The sequence below is a fragment of the Sturnus vulgaris genome, chromosome 2 (assembly GCF_052056855.1).
Source record: "Sturnus vulgaris isolate bStuVul1 chromosome 2, bStuVul1.hap1, whole genome shotgun sequence".
NCBI lineage: Eukaryota > Metazoa > Chordata > Aves > Passeriformes > Sturnidae > Sturnus > Sturnus vulgaris.
Genome location: NC_142244.1, coordinates 105,508,971 through 105,535,250, shown reverse-complemented (window position 1 = coordinate 105,535,250; position 26,280 = coordinate 105,508,971). Strand labels below are relative to the sequence as shown.

The following is a 26,280-nucleotide window of genomic DNA, read 5'->3' as shown; positions in this document are numbered from 1 at the left end:
GAACTGAGAAATTGTTTTTTGTCTGGATTTTATGACATCAAGTCACATAATGATGCCCACATTGCAAACAGCAGATTTTGTTTCAGTGTGCTGCTCTTTTTCCCCAAGTCTCTCTCCAGAGCTTTAGTCAGAAGACAGATTATGTGGTTTCTCAATGTGTTTCCCTGCTATGCTCCTCATTTGGAACTCAGATTAACTAACAATTCTTTCCAGCACCTGTTGACCTCCAGTGATACTTGAAAAATGGGTTCTGCAGCCTTGAACATGAGACTATAAATTCTGGAGATCTCTTAGGTCAGTATTTAAAATAAGAGATTGCTGTCCAATCCTCAAGAAAAAATATTGTTATTTTTCATAAAACTAACACATGCTCCCTTCATTTTCCCAAACGTGAAGATAGTGGAAATACCATGTCAGGTGTTTCAATGTGATATTACAGGTAGATAAAGAATGGTACCCTGGGTATGTCCAAACCAATGAATGTAAGAATGTTTCAAAATATTTCAAATACCTTATTAAAATCAATGTTTTGTATTTATATCCTGTTCCACTGACCATGTAGTTCACAGTTCTGCCAAAAAACGCTACTAAGATTCTTTGCATTATTTATTCATTAATATTTCATTATTCATACAATATATTAATCTGGATGTTTACTTGCTTGATTCTCTACTGTGCTTGCTAGTGACTCCCTTTACAGTAACCATCAGGTAAACTTGTATTTTGTTCTGAAAATTCTTTCTACTTTGGGAGGTCTCTCTGCTTACTACTTTCTTAGTTCCTTGTTACACCACAGCTTTTGAAAAGCAGTAGTTAAATGTTTCTCCAGTTACTGAATTTTAATCCCCCATCATGTCTAAAATCTCAGTTTAGTGATTCTGAAACATACAGTGAGAGTGTAGATCAACAGGAAGAGCCAGGCATGGTAACTGGGAAAAACTGAGAGATTTGGCTTTGGAAATGCATTCCTGATCTGAACCAAAAACTTAATGGAGACACATGAGGAGCACTCATTTATAAAACTCAGAAATACAAATAAATAGTTTTGTTTTGTTTGCTTTTTTTTTTTTTTTTTAAGCAAAGCAGAAGTTCTTGGATTTAATAAAGATACAGAAAATTACCTTATTTACAAAACTTCAGCTGGCAAAGACCATCTACTTTGAAGAGCATTATTTGTATGCACATTTAAGCATAAAAGCTTCTATGTATTCATAGAAACAGATGCAGAAAATTATTTTAGATCACAGAATCAATTAGGTTGAACAAGCCTCTGGTTTAATCAACTTCAACCCTTGTCCAAAGCTCAACTAATCTGTGGCACTGAGTGCCACATCCAGATAGCCAAAATAATTTCATCAAGGCCATTATGGACAGTTCTCAGTTGCCCAAGGTTCTGAGGGCCCTCTGAGGTGCCCCTTGGTCCCCTGAAGCCTGCCCAAGACTGGCCATTACCAGAGGGCTCCAGGAGCACTCCCTGGAGCACGTGCTAGGGACTGGTCCTGGGACCTCCACAGCACCCAAAGAGCATGGGCTGTCTGTGTTTAGGCATCTGAGTCCCAGGCAGGTGTCCAAATGAGCTCTTCCTAAGGAGCTCTTTAGCATTTGCTAGCTAAAAATAGAGTTTAGGCATTTGTCTGTGAATGCCTACATGTAAATATCTTCACATCAAACTGAATTCTTCCTATGATGTCAAATGTGTAACTCAATAGAAATTTTCATAACAAGGTAGAAAAAGATACAACCACATCCAAAGTTGATTGGTTTGATTTTGTAAAATTTTCTTCCTTGTTCAGATGGCTGCACTAATTAATTAATTAGCTTCCTCATTGTTACTTTACAGATTGTGAGCAAATAAACATAACTAAGCATCTCCTTGATATCATCTCTTTTTCTGCACCTGGTATTATGTGCAGCACTGGCACCAAGAAGCAGATCTTTTGATAAATCTGTCATGTTGGGATATGGCAAACTCCACTTTTCTGAGGAGCAAGGCACAGAGCTCAGCAGGATGAACAAATACAGGCATGGCTTTCCTGCTGCTGGAAAATCAGCTGCTGCAGTACTCCCTGACCATGCTCTGGTGGAGCAATATTCTGCATATCTGTAGCCAAGCCCTACATAGCTACAGAGATGAGTTTTTTTACAGCAATGATAGTGAGGCTGATTAATGTAATGCCAGTCAGAGACCAGTTGATTCCTGTAATGCCAGGATAGCACCTTTTAAAATAAAATGAGCTCCTGCTTCTGCCTGAATGTTGCTAAGCCTCAAGAAATGCAGATGGGTTCATGAACCTCAGGATCACCTGTCCTTTTTTCATGTGTTTTTATCAATTATTCCCTATCTGCCCCTCAATTTCACTGTGCCTGTGTTCCCTGTCCTTCCCTTCCTAGCCTGAAGGATGCTGTTGTTATTCACTCTGGACCTGACCTGCCACCTTTATTTGTTTGGCAATGCCAGTATCTTTGCTGTCTTTGGCCAGTCAATTCTTGCATGCAGAAGCAAATTTTAAAGCAACTGTCACCAGGTGTTAACTGGAGATATCCTGGGGCCTGTAATTTTGAAAGGACACCAGTAAAAATGATTAATGAAAGCCTGTTACATATGGAAAAAACTATTCCTATCTAGCAACAAAGGCAAAAATTGCTCAAAAGCAGAAGGTCAGTACAAAGGGAATGAAACATCTAATTATAGCTTAAGAAACTAAGATAATAATTTTTGGTGGTTTGCTGGGATAGATTTCAGGAATAAATTTCATCTAGGAACAGCAAGACTCCTATGGTCAGAGCTAATGCGACATGAGGTAGGACTGGCCAAAAGGCTGGAACAGCACATTTTCTTGAAACTTAATGTGCTGTGCTCTGCTGTGCAGCTCTACCTACTCTAGAAATGTGTGGCTTTCAGTCTACATCCAATGTCCAGGCAGATGACTGCAGACTAATGGAGTTTGGCTTTCTCTGCATTTCCTCAGACAGATGTATCACTTTCGCATTTATTTATTTTTCACATCATGTTTCCAGAAGTTTTTTGAGCAGTTAACTGAATATCTAATTATTAGGCAACTGTAAAACCACTGAAAAGGAAACAGTGAAGGATCTAGCAATAATGTGAATGCAGGCATAGATGCCCCTGTTGGAAAGATGTACTTGAATTCCAGCCTCTGTGAATGACAATTTAATTGCTGTGTCTCTGGGTTTGTGCTTCATTCACTACAAAGGAAATAAGTGGGAATTGAAACATGGGGATAGACACACTGGCCATAACTGAGCTGTACTGAAATGCTGTGTACAAGCTGATGATTTTATAATGGGCCCATCTGCCCACCTCACAAAACCATTACAAAGATTGACAGGATTTACAGCACCTGTTGTTCTAGTTTCAGCTTCAGAATAGCAAAAGTTGTTGAGAGTTTTGGAATTTAGCTGCACAGGTCTTCATAACTTAGTTTCTTCTTGTGCTCTGTGGATGAGTCCGAAATAATTTTCGCTTGCCTTTTTTCCTGATCCCTCACTGAGATGTATTTTTCCCCCCTACTACTGAAAGCTGGCTTTGGACCTGTTACAGTTTCTCCATATAAATAAGGCTCTCCTTACACTTTATCCACTTAGCAGAACTAGAAAGTTTTACAGATATTTCCATGAACCTCTCTTTTTTTCTTTCTTTTTTCTTGACGTTCTAGTGGTTTTGACACTGCATGTGTCAAAGATGTTAAGTATTCATCATGAAGTCTCTCTACACAGAATATATCAAGTTCTCTTGTAGTACAGTGATAAAGTGGTCTAAACTTCCTACTCTTGCTGTAGATAATGTAAACCTTGGGATCTTCTGTTACAGTGTGAACATTTTGAACTTTCAGAAAAAGATAAGTAATTTCTCAGTATATGAATTTTCTCTGTAAGATGAGCATGACCAGTTCTCCTCGTGTGATATGATCATTAAGTTGCCCCACAGCTAATTATTTCAGCCTTAACTCCCAACCAGTCTTTTGGCGATTTCACCTACCTCCATAAGCAACTTCTGCTCCCTGCATCTACGTGTCTAGGCTTGAAATAACTCCTGCTTTGCCACCAGCAGGTTCCTTCATTGGGAAACCAAAAGTGCAGACAGTTTTCCCAGTCTGGATTAAACTCTGTACCTGCCCTTCAGCAATAATGGATTCCCTGAAAGGTTTTTCAATGCCATCATTTCTGTTTCTCTGTAAGCAGATTTCTGATGTCTACATGTTTATACAACTGACTGGCCCATCAGGCTCTAAGTTTGGTTCACATAGTGCTGCTTTGTTCATGGCTCTGTAATACCACCCTATCCCTTACCAAGAAAAGGCTTTTTTATTCCGGTTGCTTGGTCTGTGCCTTGAGAGCAAGATTTCCTCTAAAAATTTTGTCTTTTTTCCTATCCTCATTTATATTCTCCAAATAAAGAGAAAGCAAGCAAAGCAAATACACACTGAATCTCCAAAGCATTGCAAATTGATCTTGTGTTGTCAGGGAATAGCTATGATTTAAGTTAAATGACAGGCAGACAGAAGTCCTACCTCAGCTTTGTTATTCTTAAGAACTCCTGGGAGGACCCTCCGTGTTCAGACATTCCATTTTACTATTTACTTCTCACTTTCCTACAAGTTCCTAGGGCCAGTCCTATGCTGCTGCCTGGTGAAAGACACCTCTTACACAGAGGTTCTTGCATTACCAGCTCCCAGACTGGCCCTGATATTAAAGTGGAATGCACCCTGCTGCTTTACAGATCCCATAGAGGATTGTATTGGTGTGGTAGGCTTTGCTAGAGCACTCTGGTGTCATCCTCTTAAAGCTTGCTATGCCATGCACATATAAAACAAAGTGAACTGTGTATTTGCAATGTCAAAATTGAGTAACAGGTCTCAGCCTTATAAAAGTGTAGCCAATGGGAACTCAGGAAGCTCAAGACTGGTTCTATCCTTGTACCAAATCCAGAAAAGTCTATGAAATACATCTGTTGGCAAGGTATAAAAGTGGATCTATCATGTGTGGGCAAGGACTTGAATATGGTCTACACAGCATGTTCTCAAATTCCTGGCTGGTAGAAAACTCCTGACCCTGATGTGCCAGGGTCTGCTTCTGTTTCCATTCAGAATCAAAGACTTTGCCGTCCAGCTCATGTATTTCCCAGTCCCTCCCAGCATATCATTGGCTTCCACCCACTATGAAAATTATATTGTTCCTCGACAGAGACAGGTGCAATTATTCCCTCCTTAGATCATAAACAGAATCAGGTACTGGCTGCCTTGGTGTTTAGATTAGACATCTAAATTTAGTTCCTCTAAAAACAGGAAACTCTTTTCCACAAGGCTTAGTGGTATTTTTTTCTCTTATGGATGATGTATTTCATGCAAGTGTCGTTTGCATAATTACATAACCGTGCAATTTGTATGTGCTCCATAGTACTTTGCACTTCTTTGAGGTTGTTAATAGCTAAACTTCCCTGAGGGGATACAAGTTTAAGGGGTGACATTCACTTGAACTCTGCCCTTGGAATAACTAATCATTATCTGTCTGCATGGAAACTAACTGTAACTCCTGTTATTTATTATCCTCAAGAAAAATAAATAAAATAATGATATAGGTAAGCCTAAGGTCATAGAAGCAGAGCTTATACTTGACTTAAAATATCCATTACAGCTTTTATGGTTTGATTTCAAATTTAAATTTAAAATATTTTAACAAGTCAAGGTACTTGACATTGAAGTAATGCCATTATCTGTTGTAGGAGGGTTTGTATTACTGAGATTGACTGTCCTTGTGAGGCACTTCAGTAAGAGTACATAACTTAACTAAAGATGGAAATCTCTATTGCCAAATGTGTGGACCAATATGCTTAGCTTTTGTGAAGAACATACACAGGGAGGTGATGTTGCTGAATTGATGAATAGCAGCAAGTACAAGTCATGAACAGAATGGGGATTTCCACTCTCATATCACAGTGTTGTGGTCCCTAAGCCTTACAGTCTAAAATAAAGACAAAAGAGAGATATTTGTTTCTGGGGGTTTTCATGCAAGCCAGTGAATACGATGTGACATAAGCAATGTTCTAATGACATACACCAGCCTGGTTTGAAATGTCATTGGTGTTTTTGTAGGATAATATTAGGTTAATTGCTATTTGGGAAAGATCACATTAAACTTCTCTGTGGTTTAGTGGTTAGACAATTTATGATCTCACTTGTACATCAGAGGCTCAAAAGCACTTGCCTGGGAAACCCACAGTACACCGAGGCTGGGATTTTTTTCCCTTGTGAAGAATAGAAAGGAATTTTTGGTGCTTACTGTAGGTCTCCAGAGGCTGTATCTACACATGCAAGAAGTTCAGTGCCATAGGAAGAGATCCAGCTGCTGCTGAGGATTCATTGAGGACAAATTTTTTTCCCATTTCAGGTGAGTTTTACTTCAAACTAGCTCTGTTCTGGTGCATAGGACAAAATGGTCATAGCAGCTGGAGGACGGTAAATGTGTTCCTCAATCTCATCCTCGAGTTTGATTTAATTTGAAAAGAATCTGGTTAATTGTAAAAGTATCCTCTGAGGCCTTTCCATCATATGAATCAAAGCATACTGAGTGGCAGCAACTGCACAATCTGCCTTCAAAAGCACGTTCATGATCTGAACTAAAGCACAAATGTAGGCATACTCTGGACTAAAATAAACACAGCTGCACTAAAAGGATTCATTTTATGTCAGAGTCCTATAATTTGGGATTTGGCAATATAGTCCTTAGTAAGCCTGAAATATGGCAACTTGCCCCATAGGCACTTCAGTATAAATGTCTGGATTTATTATTTTATTGCTTTTAATATTTTGAAGATTGCTGAAAAAAGAAACTTAGAACATCCTGATCTAATTTACTAATTGTGTGAAAAATCAGCTGTAATAAACTACGTAATTGTACAGGGAAATGGTGATTTCTGTCCAAGCATAATTTGCATCCATAACTCCTTTTTCTGTGGTATTTCCATTCAGATGGTGCTGAAGTTTTATAGTGTGCTGTAGGTTTACTGAACTGCCTGCTCACTGAACACTAAGAATATTTGCACATATGCAACATTGAAGGAAATATAAATTAATTCTGCTGATTCTTTTTTCAAAAAGCAAATCTAATTTAGCTTGCTGTTCGATGTCAGTGCGGCAGTTTAATATCTTTGCTGCTTAATGTAACCAGCTTGCTATAAAAAAAGGAAACAATTTAACACTAACAGACTTTTTTCCTAATCTTTCATCAAAATTTCTATAAATCAATGAAGCAGGGGAAAAAAAAATATCACAAGCTGGAAATTACCTTGGTTGAAACACGAGTCTCACCTAGAGGTGCTGGAACTAGAGCATGTAGTTCCAATGTTCCAATGTAGTTCCAATGAAAAGTTGTAGTTTGGAGATGCAAGGGTATGGAACTGCCTGCCTGGTGAATGGTCTTTCTTTCATATGCATATACAAAAAGGTCATTGAGTTCCTGAACTCGTAGAGATTAAAACAATTAGATTCTGTCTCATCAGGTCTCAAGAGCAAAAAACACTTGGAAACTACTCTCCTTAGGATATAACATTATAGCTGAGTTTCTTATCACAGGAGAATTTACCCTCTCCTTTGCAGTTATAAGAAGGAAGGAATAGCTAGCCAATTAAGAAACTAATGATCTTGAGCTAAGTACTTACAAAAGTTTGTTGGCATGCAGGAGCCACATGTTCAAGCTCCCCTTCTTGTCATGAAGACCAGCTCTATGCATTACAGTTTTCTTGGGGGATTACATTCTTCTGGCCTGGGTTGATCTCAGTTCAACAAACAACTTAAATTCCTGTTTTCAAGAGGGGATGTTTGTCTGGTCCCCAGACTCCCCTGAATCATAGAAACCATGCCTAAAGCTGGTCTGTTTCTATGAATGGCAGTGTTAATGGAGCAGTATGTTCCTGTGACAACACTTTTTGCCAAGCCAACTGTAGTTGGGCTTTTATTTTTCACCTCTCAGACATGTTATTGCAATCTGTCTGGTGACTTGCACAGACTTTCCCACATAAAGTTAGATTGCTCAGTAGCAATGGTTTCAGGTCACTTTTCACTTAAATGAACATTCAGTTTCTGAGATACAGCTAGAAACCAGCTTTAATGAAGAATTTACCACTGTGCAGTCAATAAGCAAGCTGAGTACTTTACATCTGGAACATAGGTTTACCTAAAGTTTTTATCAGAAGTGACACCTGTGATGATGTGAGACTTTTTGAAAGCAGCTCATTCTCTCAGCTTGAAGCTCTGTGTCAGAAAACTGTGAATAATTCCTCCCCATTAAGTTTTTCCCCTTGTTCCTAGCACTTCACCATGACCCCATGGATTCCCAGACTTGTCTCAGTTTGCATTCAGCTTGTCTGCAACATCACTTGCGTGTATTACATCCCTAACGCTGATATTCTCTAAATTTGTCAAAATACTGCGGCTAGACAAGCTTAAAATCAAAACAGGAAAGCAAAGAGAAAAGCTCTTGATTATGGAGATGGAGCTGCTTCTATGAAAGCATCAAATTTAGCATGGTAAACTTGTGTCAAAAACTAATTGTTCCCCAAGCACTTCCTGAAAAACTGCCTTGGTAGCTGCAGCTGAGGGTTGGCTCTGTGGGCTCTCCCGAGGCAGAGTCCTCTGGAGCAGCACGGATGGATGCTGCTCCTCTGGATCGCTTCCTACATCACTCATTGCATCCCTCCCCTGCTTACCAATGAATCTTCAAAGCAGCTTGCTAGGAAAGTCTGCTTTCCCCTCCTCCAGCTAATCAATTTAGAAAAGCTTATTGTAGCATACTTTGCTGTTTGTGCAAATGCAAATGAAGCCTTGTTTGAGTTTGTCTGCGACTGAGATAAACAAAGCCCTTCTGATGTGTTGATTTTCCATACCCTGCTCATTCTCTGGTGTCAGAAGTTGTTAGAATTGTCGTTTTCTGTCTCCTCCCTTCCTGGACACAGAGCTTGTGAATCTTTTTGTGGTGGCACAAAAAATCAATCTCACAGAATCACAGAATGGGGAAGGCTGGAAGGTCACCTGGTCCCACCTCCCTGCTCAAGCAGGGCCATCCCAGAGCACATGGCACAGGATTGTGTCCAGATGGTTCTTGAACATCTCCAGTGAGGGAGACTCCACACCCTCTGTGGGCAATCTGTGCCAGTGCTCAGTCACTGCACAGGGAAGAAATTCTTCCACATATTCAGGTGGAACCTGCTCTGCATCAGTCTCTGCCTGCTGCCTCTTGTCCTAAGTTTAGCAATCCTGGGAAGAGCTTGGCTCCTCTTGACACCCTTCCTTCAAATACTTACAGACTCTGATGAGGTCGCCTCTCAGTTGCCTCTGCTCAGGGCTGAACAGTTCCCTCAGCCTCATAAGAGTGATGCTCCAGTCCCTTAATTGTCTTTGTTGCCCCCCACTGGACCCACTGCAGTGTCTCCATGTCTCTCTTGTCCTGAGGAGCCCAGAACTGGACACAGCACTGCAGACACAGCTCAGTGGGGCTGAGTGGAGGGGCAGGATCCCCTCCCTGCCCTGCTGGCAATGCTCTCCCTGATGCCCCCAGGATCCCCGGGCCCTCCTGGCCCCCAGGGCACTGCTGGCTCATGGACAGCTCATTGTCCACCAGGACCCCCAGGCCCTTCTCTGCAGAGCTGCTTTCCAGCAGGTTGGCCCCAGCCTGTGCAGGTGCCTGGGGTTGTCCTTCCCCAGGGCAGGACCCTGCATTTGCCTTTGCTGAATTCCAGACCATTCCTCTGCCCATTTCTCCAGCCTGTCAAGCCCTTCTGAAGGGCTGCACAGCTCTGGGGGTTTCAGCCACTCCTCCCAGCTCTGTGCCATCAGTGAACTCACTGAGGAGCCCCTGCCCCTTCCTCCAAGTCACTGATGAATGAGTTAAACAATAATGGGCCCAGTGTTGAACCCTGGTGGACACCAGTGACCATCCTCCAACTGGACCCTGTGCCATTGATTATGATCCTCTGGGATCTGTCATTCAGCCAGTTCTCAATCCACCTCACTGTCCACTCATCCAGTCCACACTTCCTGAGTTTGTCTGTCAGGATATTGAGAGAGACAGTGTTGAAAACCCTATTGGAGTTGAGATAACCAATATCCACCACTTTCCTCTCTGCTCCATCACCATTCCAGGGACTGAGGTGGGGCTGACCTGACTGGTTGATAGCTCCCTGAGTTCTCCTTCTTGCTCTTTTTGAAGACTGGGGTGACTTTTGCTTTCTTCCAGTTCTCAGGCACCTCTCCTGATTCCCATGACCTTTCAAAGATGACAACGAGCAGCAGGTTGGGTCTAGTCAGAATACTGGGCCCTCCATTCCTCTCAAAAGTGAGTCACCTTCTATATTTTTCTGTATTTTTCAGGATTTTTTTCAGGTTTTTACTACTTTACCTTCATTTTCTTCATTGAGGAGGTTATGATGTGGGGCATAGGTGTGGCAGAGTGAGGCTCTAGCTCAATCTCTTTCTCAGAGTCCTCATACTTCTTAGTCTTTCTGCTTCACCTCTCAGCTCCACCACTAGTCCTACATAGGATTATAGAGGATGTTTGCAATCATCTTACAGTGTGTGGTAAATTGCTGGGTTTATATCAGTGTTGTAGATACCAATGGGGTGTTTTGTTCACTGCCCACCATTGCAATTTTCTGAACTCCTGTCAGTCATAATACAGCCTTCTGTTCACCCTTAGAAGCAATGTCTGCATGTAAGAGCAACTATATATTGAATATCTCACTCTCTTTCTGCCTCCTTTTAACCAACACATCCATACATATCAGTATATCTCAGTTTAAATAAAGTGAGTTATTAAGCAGAAAAAAACAGAGACACACGGAAGATGAACTGGCCTAATACTATTTCTTTTAACTAGTCATAAAATTTTGGTCTAGGGTATGCTCAGGGGGTGTACAATGGGAGTATTTCCCCTAATTAGTGGGAAGAAATTTAGACCATGTTAAATAAAGGTGAGTGGGCTTTTGAAAGGTGAGTGGGAATACTGTAGTATTGTATATATTGCCCATAAAGAGAAGGTTGTGTACAGAATTGGATTTTTTTCAGATAGATAGATAGATAGATAGATTATAGATAGTTTGGTAAGTATATAGATAACAGAGAATGGAAGCTAAAGCAGATTTCCAAGCATTTAAACTCTGCTTCTGTTTAATAGCACAATCAATAGTTCTGAAAAGGGAAAGACATTTGCAATGCTAATTGCAATTCACAAGTGGGGGCGTACTGAGTGGGTGGAAGAGTTAGTTGTTTGCTTGCTGAGGGACATTTCAGAACCGCAGAAGTTCTGATACTAATAATTCTTTTTGCAAAGTGATTATCTGACTGACTAGAGCACTGGAAGAATTTCTAAACCAAAGAAATCAATGAGGGTGGTACCTCCTCAGGTAGTGACTTTGTGGCAGGTTGTTCTCGTTGTCTCAGTGCCCCCACTGAGATGGAGAGCTTCCAGCCATGGAAATTATGGCATCAATAGTTTTTGCTACCTCTTAGTGGCATGCAAGGCCTGTCTCTTCCTCCAAAATTTGGTCAAATATATATTGTCTTTTTCTATTTTATGGTATCTACTTTTTTATTTCTGAAAAATAATGGATATTTTTACCTTTGGCATGACCTGAATCTGCCACCCTTATTTAATCTTATTTAACCTGATTAGTTCTCTACTCTGTACATGCAGATTTGTTGGCCCCAGCTGAAGCACTTGCAGAATAAAGTACACACCAGTGTGACAGAGGATGACAGAACTGAGCTCTTAACTCCTCTTTCCCTCTTTAAGCCAGGGTGAATGTTTCCTGGACTCCACAAACAAACTCCACACCATGAGGGCATATATTTGTGTGTATAATACCACAGTGCAGAATCATTTGGGGGGAAAAAAGGAAGAAAAAAATTTAATAATTCTGATGCCAAATCTTCTTAATGTTGACTCTCAAAAGTGTCACTGATCTTTGAGCATGTAGGAGCAAGGAGTAGCCAAGGCACCCATCCCCTGGCACTCTGCACTTTGCTGCTGGCCTCCCAGTGTCCCCTGGGCTTTCCAGGTACAAGCTGGGGTGGATGTGGTGTTGAGGGAACATTACAATGTGCACTCAGATGTAATTCTTAATTGGGTCTAGGTGAGATTTTCTGCTTTATATGGGGTAAAATATACATGTCTGTAGAATACAGTTTTAAATATCTGAAATAAGAATTTTAAAAGATCAAATAGTAATATATACAGGGTATTTTTGATTATTTTTCCCCTAACAGCTGATATAGGAGTGGGTACTATTGGTTATATATACTCTAATCATTAAGAAACAGAGGTATGAAATTTCCTTTCTAAACAAATTTGGAACTAGAGCAAATTTTTTTATTTCCTAAAACAAGTATGTTTTTTCCCCCTGGAGAAAAGTCCTGAAATTTCTAATTAACTTCTGCTGAATTCAACAAATGATTACCAGAAAAGGGAGAACCATGAAAAAGTAATGTATTTTCTTTTTTCATTTCAATACAGTGTTCTGAAGCTATTTTATCACATTCAACTTTACAAACCAGTTAAAAATCCATAAAATAAAAGCAATAATTAATCTCAAAGCATTCTAATTATCTCCAGCTTTTCCCTGAAAAATCTTATGACCCCTTTAGTCAAACTAAAGTATATCTATTATCTTCATCAGTATGTGAACCTGATTACTCTGAAGTTCTGAATATATCTATTACTATAATCTTAAAATGTCTGCATTGCCTTGCACCAACACTCTGCTTAGTCCTTATCTGTAATTTCTGGGTAAAGCTGGAAAAATGTGGCTGATTCCATTGGGGTTAGTTAGGATATCTCCAGGAGTGGCAGCTGGCCCAACCCAGCCAAAGACTGGTACCAGAAAACCTGGAGGCTGATGAGGAAACAAGGAACAGTGACTCAGGTTCCCTGTGTGATAGTACAGAGAGGGGTAATGGTGTGAACAGAGTCTTCCTTTGTTGCCCTTTCAGAGGGTTTCAAGAGTCTTGCTGCCAATATTTGTTTGTGTTGCAATATCTCCCAGTCTCCCTCAGGAGGGCTGAGACCTGGGTGTTCTGGCCACGAACTGAGGGGGATAAGAAGAGGGAAAATGGGATTTTCTCTTGGAAATATATGGAATGGAGGAATTTTGGAAACACTGGTCCTGCTTACTGATCTGCAGGTCATAAATCTCTGGCTATGAGCTCTCGTAAAACAATTTGGAGATCATAGAATCATGGAATGGTTTGGACTGGAGGAGACCTTAAAAATTATCTACTTCCAACACATCTATTACGGGCAGGGACACCCTTCATTAGTCCAGGTTGCCTGGTTCAACCTGGCCTTGAACACTTCCAGGAATCCATCACTGCTCTGGGTGACCTGTTCCAGTGCCTCACCGCCTTCACTGTAAAGAATTTCTTCCTAATATCTGACCTAAACTTCTTTCATCTTAAGGCCATTCCCCTGTATCATATCACTGCATGCCCTTGTGGAAAGTTCCTCTCCACCTTTCCTGTAGGTACTGAAACACTGCTTCAAGGTCTCCTGGAGCCTTCTTCAAGATGAACAGCCCCACCTCTCAGCCTGTATTCCTGGGAGAGGTTCTCCAACCCTATGATCATCTTCACAGCCTCCTCTGGACTCTCCCTTACAGGTCCACATCCTTATGTTGGGGATTCCGGAGCTGGATTCAGTACTCCGGGTGGGTTTTCATGGAAATGGAGTAAGAAGGGGAGAATTACCTCCCTTGGACTGCTGGTCATGCTTCCTAGAGATTTCCTAGTTTGGTTTGTAACAAGGTAAATTAACTGCTTAATGAACTATCAGTGGATCATTACATCCTGTGTAAATATTGAAAAAGTCAACAAATAAATACAGTAGACACCAGTTTAAAAAAATCAACATTGATGAATTGCAACAGGACCTATGCACAGTAAGATTGCTCTTTGAGGAAATTCTCTAATAAGCTGTGTCTCTTACTATCTATAATACATGGGAATAAAAATCCTTTAAAAGCTCAGCAGTGAGGACTCACCTGTTTTTCTCCAGGCAGATCCAGCTGAAGAGGAGGCAGCTTGGTGTGAGGGAAGCATGCCTGGACTGGGAGCACTAGGCTGTGCCACTGGTCTGGGAAGGCTGCTCAGATCAGAAGGCCAGGTGACTGCTTTCATGTGATACAGAGCTCAGGTTAATGAGATGAGGAGACTTCTGGCTTGGACAGGGCACAGATGTGGTACTCCTGCTCCTGGACATGAATTGTCTGGAGTGGAGTGCTTGAACACCAAAGGAACTTTCTGAGTGAAACCCCCTGGTCACAAAATTATATTTTCCAATGAAAGTTTATTTTCTCTGTAATTTTCCAATCAATTATTCAATTCTCATGCTAGTTTAAGCATGTAAAAATGTTTCTATGACTTGCCGGCCACGTCAGGCTGAGGTTTGGCATAACTCCTTGTTTGCACTTCATCATAACTTCATTATTTCTAACACTCCTTGGAAGTTACTGTTCATATGAATTGAATGATCACTGGAGCTCATTGAAAGGCTATAGTGTTTATTTGTACACCTGTACAGAGATTCTTCTTTCTAAAACTCTGAGTATTTGTTTTGACTTTCACAGACATCCAGGCGTTACTGAGGGTGTGATCAATGCTCTTCCTGCCTTCTTCAAATTAATTGTGGTAGGATTTACAATTTCATGAAATTCAGTGCTTCATCTTTCGTCTTTAGCAAATCTCATTAAATCTTCAATTGCAGAGCTGCTCACAAGGGTGGCAGCCTTGTGTCAATACCAAAAATAGTGTAGCAAACACGTATACATCAGGTGGAATAACATGGCAAAGTGATTTTGAGGACAATGGCACATGCCAGTCTTCATTTATGGCTACTTTCTATCAGAAGATGGGAGGAATCTGTCTAGAGAGATTCAAATTTATATATAAATATAAAAAATAAATGAAAAATATAAGAACATTTCAGTGAGATTTGAACCTTGGAGAACTACAGCATACAGCAATACTTTTAATATTCAGATATAAGAAAAGAAGTAAAACTGTTCTGTCTTATTTCCTTCAAATAAATATGTTGGATTTTTAAGAGCTAAACCATTACATTAAAACAATAACTATTTCTAAACTAGCTCAGAATCAGCTTGAAAAAACCTGGGAGTATCTTGAGGGTGGGAATAAGAAGAGAAATCTGTTTTTATGTCAGCAAAGTGACAGCAGCTTCTTTTATGACTTTAAGATGAAGAAACTAAAAATGTGTTGCATTATGTTGCAAAAGAAGAAGTGAACTCAAAGTCCTATGACATTACTATTTGGCAGTGCCTGATTAGGGGGCGTAGTTATAATTTAAAAATGAAAAAGACTAAATGTTCTTCGTGTTCTTTTTTGCAATATATTAAAAAATGCTTAGCACAATCAAAGATATGTGAGTGATAATAATATTTTTGGATTTGGAGTGGGGGTTTCACAGTACTTTGGGCAGTGGTTAACATAACTGTTACACGGTCATAACTGGAGGGTTCAAATGTTGCAAATAATGCATAACAGTAGGAACCGGCCCTGACAACCAGCATTTGAGGCCATATTTTTTCACCCCATAAGGACCATATCTCTGGGGAGAGGCTGTGAGACATCCTCCCCAAACATCAGAACTACAGAGCGTGGCTGGGTGTGCCAGAGACGCTGCAGTCAACCTCAAGCCTTGCAGGATGGCTCAAGCCCTTCTGATTGATTTGGTTTGCTCAGATTGTCTTCCCAAGCACTTGTCTCACTGTGCTTCTCCCATAAACGCCTCCTCCTGCATTTTGGCCCCTGTTGTGCCCTGAATTCCAGGTGGTTGCAGGGCAGTGCAGGGACAGACTCCAAACGTGCACACAGAGCTCACGGCACCCTTTGATCCACTCCTGGCACCTGACATTTGTGTACCCAGATACAGAACTGGTGATCAGGCAATTGAACCTGCTCAGTTCTGTGTCAGCACGTCTCTATTCCACTTTTCTTGACTCACAAATCAAATATTTCATTCTTCAGCACCATGAGAGGCTCCCTCAACAGCTGACATATTTGACAGCCACACTGCACTTCAAAGAACTTCATGGGGTTGTTAGCAGTAGCAGGGATTTTCACAATGTTGTATTTTTAGCACAAAGTCTGAAAGAATGACATGACATATAGTACAGTGAGCACAACCTTACTCTAAGCACAATAGGCTGCTTAATTTATAACTTCTTTCGGAAATAAAAATTCAACATTGAATACTCAGCAACGTCAAATCTCCTGTAAAAGAAACACAGAAGTGCAGAAATGCTGTGTGAGCATTTATTAAAAGTAGCTCTGATTGCATTTTTCATTCCATAGTATGACTGATGGCCTAGTTTCCCTATATTGTTTATTTTGTGGATTTTTAGCTGCTAATGTTACTGTCAGAGATACACGGTTATGAGAATACATTAGCAGACTGGATTAAGCTAAATATTTTCTGTAATATTTGGACCAAAGGAAAAGAATACTGTTCTGGAATATTCATTACCTGAAATAAATTCCAGAGAACATAACAATATGTCAAATCTCCCTGTCTGTTGAGTGCCCACGTGTCTTCTTTTTGACTCATCCAGGCGTGTAGTCAATGATGAGTATTTCTAAAGGGGATATTTATCTTTTAAAAATACAACAGAGTATGCCAAGGTCAGTGAATTGGCAAAAGTTGTTCCCTCTTCTCTTGGTGTCTCTCTTTGCCCTCTTACTTTCTCCATTTTATCCCTTTAATTTGCCTATTTCTTCCACGTGGTATCACCCATCCCTTCAAGCAATTTAATTCAATGAGGAATGGGAAACTGAAGCAAGTAGGACTTGAGCTTGCCACTGTCCCAACATATTGGCTTGCATGGTGTTGTGTACAGACTTTTTATAATCTTTTTGTGTCTTGTTCTTTTTTTGAAGCATTTTCTTGTCTGGATGTGCCTGACCCACTGAGTTACCCTAAAGATGAGAATTGACTCCATGTGATGAATCTGTTACCTTATCTGGCCTTCTCTAGGCTGATGTTCACAGCTCTGTTGTATTTTGTGCAAACTCACTGCAAATTTACTCAGCTAATACCACCAGAAATGCTTGTCTAGACACTTGGCAAATGTTTGTGGTGTATATTCAGACTCATCTGAGTGTGAGTGGTAAGTGTGTGTTGTGGAATGAATTTTTCAGGCTGCCGTTTACATAATGGTTCTTAATTCAAATCCAAGGCACTGTGAATTGTTGTGGATGCACTGACTGCTCTGGACATGCCCTGGGTGCAGAGGCTGCCTGATCTCTCCTTCCTCCCACCTGGTGGTGAGGCTTCACCATCACAGATCAGAGTTTGCCTCTGGGGTCTCTAGAACAGGCAGTGAGTTGTTTTTTGTTGATTAAAACAAGTTAACACGAAATAAGTGTACTGAAAATTCAAAGACTTCAGTAGACAATTTAGAGAGAGAAGCATTTTTCTGTGTGGATCTTCCTGGGATCTTGCTGAATGAGCATTACATTTTCTTTTCTGTTATGTCACCTGTACCTGTCAGCACTACTCCCTGCTCTAGAAGAAGGTATGTAAATGACATGTCTCTACACATTGCCTTAAATTTAGTTTTTCTTCACTACTGTGACTGTGAAAAACTAATTCCAGGAATACTAATTTGTTCATTTTAGTTCCCACACTTAATGGATTTTGTTGCTGTTGCTTTTTAAAATTTTTTTCTTTTTTTCTTTTTTTTTTCTTTTTCTTTTTCTTTTTTCTTTTTCTTTTTTCTTTTTAATTTTTTCTTTTTTTTTTATTTATAACAATAATAGGTGTATGAGTCTTTTATCTATTTTTCTGTTTCATGCTAGACACATGGAAACACATTTCTAAAAGTTGAAGTATATCAATACTCTATAGTTCTTTCTGCGGATTTATCCACCATGTTTTAAGTTAAACTGGGAGAATAATTTGTGTTGTAAATACTTTCATTATTGTCAACAGCATGGAAAACATCAAAAAAAGGTTTTTAATCAAGGAAATATTTCAAGGTGTTTTCTCCTTTCCTTTTGCAAACGATATGAAACAATGAAAAAGCACAAATACTAAAACCTGTTAATATGAAGAATATAGTCTCTCTAAAATCTAGGTAGCATTTTCTTGCATCTAAATCCATATTCTATGAATCTTTGATGAGACATAAAATTGTAACTGCTATGGTGGGGAGTGGGACAGGAAGCCACAGAGAGCAGCAGCTGTTTGTTATCTTTCCCCATTTCTATCCTAACGCTTATGGAGGGAGACCTCTTTTAGGACAATTTTATTGTTATTCTTATTTTTATAATTACTTTTTAATTTATTAAACCCTTAGATGAATCATACAACAATGATTTAAAATGAAACAGACCCTGTAAGTGAGCGGTGGTGCATGTTGCAGGTGTGCAGGCATCAGAGAGTATTTTCCTTTTCTCACCTGCCTGACCCTAACCCTTCTGCAGCCTCCTCAGCCTCTCCTCGACTCCTTCCTACCAGATGTGTGTCCCTGCCTAAGCCTATGCTATTTAGTGATGGTTATCTCAGGCTGTGGGGATGGAGACCTTACTTTCCAACCCTGTCCCCTTTAAAAAGAAGTGGGTTGCCATGGTTACAGATTACACTTGTAAAGGATGGTACTTCCAACAACCACCCAGTGGGAACTCAGATAACTCCTGGATAAAAGTTTTCTTTCATCTATCCCATTCTTACAAGCCTTAAACCTATTTTCTTATGTTATTTGGGTCTTCCGGTTAAAGTGGACGTTTTCACCTTACCTTCAGTCTTCTTAATATGCATATTTTTAAAGACTATGCTTGTTTTCCATATTGATTTAGGACGCTCAGTGACTCTGCTCCTGCTCTGCATTGCCCTAACAGAGACTATAGTAAAAAACAGGGAGTCTCTGTGTGAGTTTGGATGGGCAGTTATGTTAGAAGGTTAAAAAGATTCCTCTGCTGCTGCGTGCTGGTCACTGAAGGCAGGCTGTAAGCCTGTAATCCGGTTGTTTTACCATTTTCCCAGCCACTGAGGCAGATAGTCAAGCAGTGGCTTTAGCTCATAGATTTGATTTATCAATTAGGCCAGAAGGATTTATTTTCAGTTTACAAAGTGAATCCACTCTATCAGCACAGAGAGTGGAAGGGAGGGTGTTCATATGGTGACAACTGATTGATGTGGTTTGGTTTTGGCTCCTCAGCCAATACCTCCTCCGTGCTTGAGAAGGCAGTGCAGATACCAGGATGAGATCAGCTCATGTCTGGAGCATCTTATTAGCCTGTGCCACGTACCATCCCATCTTACCCAAGCTCTCCAAATAGCCTCTGAAATCAGCAGAACGTTGTTAGTGTGAGACTGTATGCAAAGATGCAAAGCCCACCAGACTTGGGTCTATGCCATTGGAGCATGGGACCAGCTTGGAGCAGCCTGCCCTGCTGACAGAGCAACTGCAGGTTGAGATATCCACCCCTGCAGTGATTTTGAGTTCATCCTTTATTCATAATGTGGCACTGCAGCTGAGGGATGCTGGGATAAATGTTACTGCTTTTGATGCCAAAAGACATCTGAGTTGTGCTTGTAGCTGGGAGAAAAAATGTGTTTGAGTATTTTTAAAATTATGTACAGGTGTATTTGGGGAGCTGGGATTTGGATTATGTAGGTGATGAGGAAACCACAGAGAGATTAAAATCAGTGCCTTGCTGCTTCAAGGTGGGCTTGTTTAGCTGCAGCACAGTTCCCTGCTAGTGAAGGAACTAGTGGATTATGGGCTTTGATGGAGAGTAAGTTTTTTGTAATCTTTGAGTATCTGTCTCTTAATATGATATTTTAACTTCAAATCTCTGGTTGAGCAACAATGAAAATTTACTGAGAAAAAAAGAGCAAACAAAATCCTCCACCTTTAAACTAAATGGAAAGGCCAAGTTAAACCAGCTGAGCTAGCAACCTTTCTGTTCTCCAGCTTTCCTCAGGTATTATAAGAAATTCAAAACTAACAGAAAAAAAAAAATCACATAGGTTATCATAATGTTGGAAAACATTCCTTTTCCTGATGAGGGTCATAACTTTGCATCTTGACTGAATAATAATGAATCAAGTTAAGAGTATTAACTAAAAAACTAAGTCTAAGTTTTAATTAAATCTACAAGAGCTGCTATTTTTCAATGTACATGGGAAGAGGCAGAGTATGATATATTTCCTTGATTGAAGAATTTTCAAGTTCCAGCTGGACAGCACTTTAATTAACTTCATCTTCTCCCTTTTCTCAGCTGAGGTCTCATTCCATTATGATTCTGAATCAATCTTAAATGTAACATTTTGGAAAAGACAGCTTTCTCACTGTGTGAATGCTAAATGTGTTTTTTCTTCAGTAGGCTAAAACCTTCAAACTTGTTATCCTTAAGGTTGTGGTGGCAAATGTGGGGATGTGGAAAAGCTAGAGTGAATGTGGGGAAGTGATGTGGGGAAGCCAGAGCACAGATGATGGATGTGGGAAGTGTGTCCCATAAAAGGCTGGAGTGCAACACATGATTTTAATGGAGCTACTTCTGTTTCTGCTGTTTGCCAGCTGTAGTGTGGCACTGGGGATCTGCTCAGTAAAATGATAACACTTGCACAACAAACTGTTTGTCCCTGGCTGGTTGACAAACTGAGAGCAGCAGTATCACTGCTGAACAAGAGCCCAGAGTCTCCTCCTTGTCATCCTCTCACATGAGCTAATTGACAATGGCCTAACAACAGCATCTATTTCACAGGTTAAAGTTGAAAGAATTTGTGGCAAGTAGCCAAGAGCCCAGCTCGAGGTTTTCCTCAAGTCTGCTGAAGGATGTGGATAAGTCTTCATGAGGGCTTTGCACAACTCAGGCAAAGGCTGGAGGAAGGGACTTGTCACTAGTGGCAGCCAACACCAATCCTTCCTTCCCTGACAGTCACTGGAAATGTATTTTATACACATTTCAGTGGGTAAAATATGACAGGTGCTATGCATGTAGTAACAATAATTTATCTTCTCAAACAGTTTAGATTTCAAGAGGATGAAACCAGCCAAATGGGGCTGGCCTTTGTAAACTGATCTGTTGGGAAGGCTCCACTGGAAAGACAAGTGCAATGCGTGGGTATCCACACCGTGTTTTAGAACTGTGACTTTATCTCTACTCGGAAATGGCAGAATTAAGACAGACAGGGTGTCAGCAGATTAATAACATCTAAACCAGGCCGTTGTCTGTGAGTTTGGCACGTCAGAGAAGTCATGCCACAGCATGTCACGTGTAATGTTAGGGAACATGATGTTTCAATTATTAAATCAAGGTGGAAACTTAGAGATTGTAATTTTTTCCTCTGGATTTCGATTTAGTGAGTTTTCCTTTTCTTCCCCTTGTCAGTATTGTAGATAGGATAGCTTGGGTCTCAGTGTTTTTTTATGAAAGCTTCTGTTGAGCCTTCCAATTATCTAATTTATTTGGATTATTACAGTTAGAGTTACTGAGATCTCAGAGGCAATAGTACTGCAAATTTATTTATTTTTATTTCTTTTTGTTGGTGCTGCTTGCAGTGTTGCCTCTAGGACAAAAGAAGGGGAAGCTTTGAGTGGAGGTGTAGTTGTTTATCTTGCTCTCTTCCTTGCTGAGACAAAGTATGGCAGTGCTGCAGTGCAGTGGTACTCGAGCTGGCATTAAAATAATTATGTTGGGCACTGGGAGTATACTGGCTACAGCAGAGTGAAGTCAAGTATGTTCTGATTTTCCCTGCCAAAAGGCTTAGCAACTCGGCCACCAATGAACCAATAATAGACAGCAGTGTCTGCATAGGATTTTATGGGGGTGTTGTGGTTTAACCTCAGCTGGCAACTTAGTCCCACACAGCTGTTCATTGACTCCTCACCCTGCCTCAAGTGGGATGGGAAGGAGAATCGGGGGGGGGAAAGTAAAACTTATGTGTTGAGATAAGGACAATTTCATAATCAAAATGAATTAAAATATAACAATAATAGTAATAAAAATAAGAGAGAGAGAACCTAAAAGACAAATAATGGTTATTCATCACCTGCTGACTGGTACCCAGCCCATCCCTGAGCTGCAATCAGCCCCTTTCTGGGTAACTCCCCCAGTTCATACAGGGGGCATGATGTTCTGTGGTGTGGAATATCCCTTTAGTCAGTTTGGGTCAGATGTCCTATGTTCCCTTCCAGCTTTTGTGCAGCTCCTCACTGTCAGAGCATAGACATAAAAGTTCCTGACTTAAGGTAAACACTAAGCAACAACCAAAACATCAGTGTGCTATCAACATTATTGCCATACTGAATTTAAAACACAGCACTGTACTGGCTACTAGGAAGAAAATTAATTCTGTCCCAGCTGAAACCAGGCAGAGTTTGTCATACTGAATTTTTTCATATTCCCTACATTGATACCTCTCTTGCTTCTGCAGCCTGGTATTTCTCTTTTCTAACTTCAAAGCTATTTCTCAAACAAAGAATTCTCATGGTAGACACCTCATGCAGAAAATAGGAGTTGAGTTGAATGAGAAGATAGGATGGATTGTGGTCATCAGGTGCAGAGCTCAAGCAACAGCAACTCAGCTGTCCCCTTTTGCTCCCCTCCCCTCCATTCCCCATTCCTGTTCTCTCATTTATCTTGATCACCTCCCTTTCTCTCTCTGCATCTACTCTCAAATAATTTTGTACCTTGGTTACTTTTTCCTCACAAGTCTCTTTTGCTACCTCTGTATCCAAACTTGGTGGGGTTGCCTACCCAATCATTTAGCAGTCCCTGGGGACCTAGCAAGGGTTTACTCTTCAAAATGTCTTTGTTCTCCCCTCTGTTATGTGAGATTCCATTTTAGAATCGTTTAGGTTGGAAATGACCACTGAGTCCAGCCTTTACCCTAACACTGCCAAGTCCACTACTAAACCATGTTCCTAAGTGTCACATCCACATTTTTAAATATTTTAAATACTTCCAGGATAATACCTTCCTTGGGCCACTTGTTCCAATGCTCAGTAACTCTTTTAGTGAAAAAAGTTTTCCTAAAACCCAATCTAAACCTCCCACTTTGGCCATCTTCACATTTTAGCCATCTGTGAAATTTGGTCATCCTTCATGGTATTATTTGTAACACTTGTTAACTTCCTGCTCTATTTTCTGCCTTGTCCAGTAATTTCTCATGGTGAGTTCACTGAGCTGAACCTCAGGGCATGTCCCAACCTTTTGCCAAGTGTACCTTCACATCTGGAAGGGAAGACTCACAGCATGCTCACATATGGTGGCATTCAGATGGCCACTGAGGAAATTATATAAGAGAGAGGAGAAGAAAGGAAGAGTCAGAGACCCTTGTGGAACAGGAAGACGTGGCAGGTTGAGCCTCAGAAAAGCCAATCCACAGGAAGGTCAGAACACAGAGGCATCCATACAGGGACAAGGAAGAGTTCAGCTGCTGGAGGAGCTGTGGAGGGCATCAGCTGCTTTGAAGGGCAGTGATAATCAGCACCACTGGGAAATGGGGCAGCAGGAGAGGGGGAAAGACCACAAACCTGGCAGATAGAACTCCTACAGTCAGGAGGGACTGCTGACCTGCACCAGGGGAGGTTTAGACTGGACCTTAGGGAGCACTTTGCCTAGAGGGTGGTCAAAGTCAAATATTGGAACAGGCTTCCTGGAGAGATGGTGGATGTCCCCAGCCTGTCAGCATTTAACAGGCATTTAGAGAATACAATTAACAGCATATTTTACCTTTTGGTCAGGCCTGAAGTGGTCAGCCAGTTGAATGAGATGTTCCTTGTAGGTCCCCTACAAATGTCATAGTGAGTTCTAAGTATGTTAAGACTGAATATAAAGGATATTTCTAATCCAGAGAGGGATGAGTGTCTGAAATGTGCTCCCCAAAAGTTTTTTGACCACAGAAATCCCCAATACCAACTAATGAAGTTTACAAGGCAACTTGGTCAAGTGTGAATGTGTTTGCAAGACTGTTTTAAATTTGTGATGTGCTTATGATTTGATACCTAATGCTGGTGCCAAAACAGCATAAGGATTCAACCACAAAAGCTTTGTTAAGTGACTGTGTTTTCTTCATAGATTTTTTATAATAGCAAATATAGACAGAAAATAAAATGTATAATCTCATTCCAAACTGCTGTTTGTTTTCTGTGATTTTCATAACATACTTTCTTTTTATTAGTAGTAGCATTATTATTGAGGGTTTGAAGTATAGAAAGAGAAATTTTGCTCTAAGTTTGAAGTTTCAACCTAGTTTCACTGTTTACAAATAAAGACCAAACTTTTCTAAAGTGCTGGCAAGAAGGAATTGTAAGAGAAAACTTCGTCTTTTCCCCCATTGCTACTTCTTTTATTTCTTCTAATAGCATGCTGTGCTTGCCTCAGGAGCTGGAGACCTTGCCATAAATTTTAATTCCTAAAAAAAGGAGGTCCTACCTAAGTTTTCTAGAACTAAACATGTGTCTCAAGCAATTTTCATGTTTTCATGATTTTGCTTTCTCCAGAAACTGCATTCAGTGTCAGTGAAATGTGTTTAGTAAACAGTACTACTTTAGGTAGTGGAAGAAGAATTGGTAATTTAATTAAAAATACAGAAAAAGATAGGGGATTGTGGACAAAATCTTTATTGACAGGATAGTCTATGATACCTAGAAAACTTTAAAACTACTTATTTTAAAACTGAGAACTTAGACCTGGGTGAAGTGAGACATTTTTATTTAGTCCCAACCCGAGGTGTAGAGGAGAACAGAGTTCTGAAAAAAACTTCATTAGTATTAAAAAACCCCTCCTAAACACATCTCAGTGTTTAATTTTTCCTTTGTTCTTATCGTGAAAAATGAGGTGAGAGAAGTAGGAAAAATGAAAATGCTGCAATTTAAGAGTCCTGTTTAACAGTTTGATTAAAAATTTGAAGATAAGATTTAGAATCTTGGCATTTAAATAATCAGCTCCTTCTGGTATCCTTTGCAGAAGGAAGTGCTGGATGTGGGTATAAAATGAGGATAAAATATGATATTAATTTGCACTGAAGTAGCAAATATTCTACAGAAGTCTCAGGTCATTAATCTATCTTCCAGCTAAGGGAACTACATTAATAGCTTATGGGATTTACAGGGCAGGCTTCAATTTAATGGTTCACCCAAAGTTTGGGAAAAATAGGAAAGGGCAGGATACTGGAGAATATGTTATATCTTGATGCATTAAAATCAATGGCAAAATTTTCTTGGCCTAAAATGGCCTCTAGATAGTTTCTAATTTCAGTGCTGCTGCTGCAGAACGTTAATTGCTTGTCTGCAAAGTGGAAGGAACCATATTTTCCTGACAAGTGTTAAAACTGACTGTAATCCTCATAGCTCTGTCTTGAAGAGGAAAATAATCTGAATTAATATTAAGCTTTAATTGCATTTTTGGAGATGAATGGGATGGGGGTTGGGTTTTTTAGAGTGTGGCCTCAGCCAAGAAAAAAAAAACCATATTTGCAGTGAATTAACAGAAGGTGACTGCAGGGTCAAGAAGTTTCATTTGCAGTATTTTCTAAGCAGTTTTCATCATCGTAGTCCTGCCTGTGTTTTGTCACTAGTCACTGTGTTCTTTAAACTATAATATTTCCCTGGGCTCTGAAGCCAGGTGAGAAACCCTTTTTTCATTTCTTGCTGTTGGAGACAGGGGCTACCTTTGTAAATGGTGAGAGGAATGCATTGTACAATTTGCAGCTGATTCATGAGAAGCCTTGGAAAAAGAACTGGGGAATAATATTGTAACTTAATAGCTGAAATGCTGTATTCACAGGGGAGAGTCACTAGTACAGCACCTATAAATCAGTGTTGGGCCGGTGCATCATCAGATATGAGACCTTTTTTAAGGTGATAATTCCCATAATTTGGGTATTGACCTTGTTCTATGTTGTACAGACTTGTAATCTGTGCTTTTCTGAGTGATCCCCACAGGTGGGACATTTCTAATGTGAAGTCATACTGTGAGATACCTCTGAGTGTGCTGGGAAGATGGGATTATAAATATTCATTGCTCCTGCAACCTTGGGCAATGAATGTTTCAAATTTTATAAGCTAAGCAGAACTGGGCCTAGTCAGAGAGAAAAGAAAACCTCAAAACTTTGGTAATTCCAGGTGATAAATGAAGCAGAATGGGTAAGAAAATGAGAGGTTTTCTGCTAGGCTGATTTTGAGCCAACATGCTAATTTGATTAGGAGAAGTACATAAGCACACTATAAAATCTAATCACTTATGA

General features: G+C 40.2%; 1 protein-coding gene across 22 annotated transcripts in view; it reads left to right on the top strand.

The window, feature by feature from the left end:
* The window catches only part of LOC148224944 (uncharacterized), a 412,443-nt gene that overhangs the window by 148,887 nt on the left and 237,276 nt on the right, over positions 1-26,280 (top strand). The window contains exon 1 of one of the 22 annotated variants that reach the window (XM_088160316.1): positions 6,333-6,408. The exons of 20 other annotated variants lie outside the window; for them this stretch is intronic. The gene's annotated coding sequence lies outside the window, so the exon portion shown is untranslated. Of the gene's footprint in view, positions 1-6,332; positions 6,409-10,245; positions 10,351-26,280 lie in introns of those variants that run through there. One more of the 22 variants, XM_088160314.1, reaches the window with a different exon arrangement.